We start from the raw sequence: 3,994 nt of genomic DNA, 5'->3' as shown, positions 1-3,994 counted from the left end.
GTTACATAGCGGGCACTTGGACTTCTAGGTTAACGATCGGGCACTTGGACTATGTAGGTTGCCTAGCGGGCACTTGGACTATCTAGGTTAGGTAACGGGCACTAGAACTATCTAGGTTACCTAGCGGGCACTTGGACTATGTACGTCCCCTAGTGGGCACTTGGACTATCTAGGTTAACTAACGGGCACTAGGACTATCTAGGTTAACTAACGGGCACTAGGAATATCTAGGTTAACTAGCGGGCACATGGACTATCTAGGTTACCTAGCGGGCACTTGGACTATGCAGGTTAACTAGCGGGCCCATGGATTATGTAGGTTTACTAGCAGGCAGTTGGACTATCTAGGTTAACTAGCGGGCACTTGGACTATGTAGTTTCCCTAGCGGGCATTTGGACTATTTAGGTTACCAAACGGGCACTTGGACTATGTAGGTTACCTAGCGAGCACTTGGACTATCTAGGTTACCTAGCAGGCACTTTGACTATCTAGGTTAACTAACGGGCACTTGGACTATGTAGGTTGCCTAGCGGGCACTTGGATTATGTATGTTCCCTTTCGGGCACTTGGACTATGTAGGTTAACTAGCGGGCACTTGGACTGTCTAGGTTACCTAGCGGGCACTTGGATTATCTAAGTTAACGAACGGCACATGGACTATGTAGGTTACCTAGCCGCCCCTTGGACTATCTAGGTTAGCTAACAGGAACTTGGACTATTTAGGTTCCCTAGCGGGCACTTGTACCATCTAAGATACCTAGTTGGCACTTGGACCATGTAGGTCAACTAGCGGTCCCTTGGACTATCTAGGTTAGCTAATGGGCACTTAGATTATGTAGGTTAACTAGTGGGCACTTGGAATATGTAGGTTAACTAGCGGGCCCATGGACTATGTAGGTTTACTAACAGGCGCTTGGACTATCTAGGTTCCCTAAAGGGCACATGGACTATCTAGGTTACCGAACGGGCACTTGGACTATCTAGGTTACCTAAAGGGCACTTGGACTATGTAGGCTAATTAGGGGGCCCTTGGACGATCTAGGTTAACTAGCGGGTACTTGAACTTTCTAGGTTAACTAGCGGGCACTTGCACTATCTAGGTTACCTAGCGGGCACTGGAACTATGTATGTTCGCTAGCGGGCACTTGGACTATCTAGGTTACGTAGCGGGCACTTGGTATATAGATTAACTAGCGGGCACTTGGACTATATAGGTTAACTAGCGGACACTTGCACGATCTAGGTTAACTAGCGGGCCCTTGCACTATATAGGTTAACTAGCGGGCCCATGGATTATGTAGGTTTACTAGCAGGCACTTGGACTATCTAGGTTAACTAGCGGGCACTTGGACTATGTAGTTTCCCTAGCGGGCATTTGGACTATTTAGGTTACCTAGCGGGCACTTGGACTATGTAGGTTACCTAGCGGGCACGTGGACTATATAGGTTACCTAGCAGGCACTTTGACTCTCTAGGTTAAGTAACGGGCACTTGGACTATGTAGGTTGCCTAGCAGGCACTTTGATTATGTAGGTTCCCTATCGGGCACTTGGAATATGTAGGTTAACTAGCGGGCACTTTGAATGTCTAGGTTACCTAGCGGGCACTTGGATTATCTAGGTTAACAAACGGGCACTTGGACTATGTAGGTTACCTAGTCGCCACTTGGACTATCTAGGTTAGCTAACAGGCACTTGGACTATCTAGGTTCCCTAGCGGGCACTTGTACTATCTAGGTTACCTAGCTGGCACTTGGACTATGTAGGTCAACTAGCGGGCCCTTGAAGTATGTAGGTTAGCAAACGGGCACATGGACTATCTAGGTTAACTAGCGGGCACTTGGGATATGTAGGTTAACTAGCGGGCCCATGGACTATGTAGGTTTATTAGAGGGCCCTTGGACTGTCTGGGTTCCCTAAAGGGCACTTGGATTATCTAGGTTACCGAACGGGCACTTGGACTATCTAGGTTACTTAGCGGGCACTTGGATTATGTAGGCTAACTAGGGGGCCCTTGGACGATCTAGGTTACCTAGCGGGTACTTGAACTATCTAGGTTAACTAGCAGGCACTTGCACTATCTAGGTTACCTAGCGGGAACTTGGACTATGTACGTTCCCTAGCGGGCACTTGGACTATCTATGTTAACTAGCGGGCACTTGGAATATGTAGGTTAACTAGCGGACACTTGCACTATGTAGGTTACCTAGCAGGCACTTTGACTATCTAGTTTAACTAGCGGGCACTTGGACTATCTAGGTTAACTAGCGTGCACTTGGACTATGTAGGTTCCTTAGTGGGCACTTGGACTGTGTAGGTTGCCAAGCGGGCACTTGGAGTATGTAGGTTAACTAGCCTGCCCTTGGACTATCTAGGTTACGTGGCGGGCACTTGGACTATCTAGGTTAACTAGCAGGCACTTGGACTATCTAGGTCAACTAGCGGGCCCTTGTACTATGTAGGTTAACTAGCGAGCACTTGGACTATCTAGGTTAACTAGCGGACCTTGGACTACGTAGGTTAACTAGCGGGCCCTCGGACTATGTAGGTTAACTAGCGGACACTTGCACGATCTAGGTTAACTAGAGGGCACTTGGACTATCTAGGTTAACTAGCGTGCACTTGGAAAATCTAGGTTAACTAGCGGGCACTTGGATGATCAATGTTAACTAGCGGGCACTTGGACTATCTAGGTTATCTAACGGGCACATGGACTAAGTACGTCCCCTGGTGGGCACTTGGACACTCTAGGTTGACTAACGGGCACTAGGACTATCTAGGTTACCTAGCTGACACTTGGACTATGAAGGTTACCTAGCGGGCACTTGGATTATCTAGGTTACCTAGCGGGCACTTGGACTATGTAGGTTCCCTAGCAGGCTTTTGGACTATATAGATAACCTAGCGGGCACTTAGACTTTGTAGGTTACCTAGCGGGCCCTTGGACTATGTAGGTTAACTAGCGGTCCCATGGATTATGTAGGTTACCTAGCGGGCACTTTGACGATCTAGGTTAACTAGCGGGTACTTGGACTATGTAGGTTAACTAGCAGGCTCTTGGACTATGTAGATTAACTAGCGGCACTTGGACTATCTACGTTAACTAGCGGGCCCTTGGACTATGTAGATTCCCTAGCGGGCATTTGGACTATATAGATAACCTAGCGGGCACTTAGACTTTGTAGGTTACCTAGCAGGCAGTTGGACTTTCTAGGTTACCTAGCTGGCACTTGAACTATCGACGTTACTTAGCGGGTTCTTGGAGTATGTAGGTTACCTAGCGGGCTTTTGGACTATCTAGGTTACCAAGCAGGCACTTGGACTATCTAGGTTAACTAACGGGCACTTGGACTATGTAGGTTGCCTAGTGGGCCCTTGGACTATGTAAGTTCCCTAGCGGGCACTTGGACTATGTGGCTTCCCTAGCGGGCATTTGGACTATCTAGGTTACCTAACGGGCACTTGGACTATGTAGGTTCCCTAGGGGGCACTTGGATTATGTAGGTTCCCTATCGGGCACTTGGACTATATAGGTTTATTAACGGGCCCATGTACTATATAGGTTCCCTAAAGGGCACTTGGACTATCTAGGTTACCGAACGGGCTCTTGGACTATCTAGGTTACCTAGCGGGCACTTGGACTATGTAGGCTAACTAGGGGGCCCTTGGACGATCTAGGTTACCTAGCGGGTACTTGAACTATCTAGGTTAACTAGCAGACCTTGGACTATGTAGGATAACTAGCGGGCCTTCGGACTATGTAGGTTAACTAGCGGGCATTTGGACTATCTAGGTTTCCTAGCAGGCACTTGGACTATGTACATACCCTAAAGCGCATTGGATTATCTAGCTTACATAGCGGGCACTTGGACTATGTACGTCCCCTAGTGGGCACGTGGACTATCTAGGTTACCTAGTGGGCACTTGGACTATCTAGGTTACCTAGCAGGCACTTGGATTATAAAGGATCCCTAGCGGGCACCTGGACTATCTAG

Source organism: Tenrec ecaudatus, unplaced genomic scaffold (assembly GCF_050624435.1).
Source record: "Tenrec ecaudatus isolate mTenEca1 unplaced genomic scaffold, mTenEca1.hap1 Scaffold_167, whole genome shotgun sequence".
In the NCBI taxonomy this organism is placed as follows: Eukaryota; Metazoa; Chordata; class Mammalia; order Afrosoricida; family Tenrecidae; genus Tenrec; species Tenrec ecaudatus.
The sequence above is the reverse complement of the archived record's forward strand: the minus strand, read 5'-3'. Positions refer to the sequence as shown.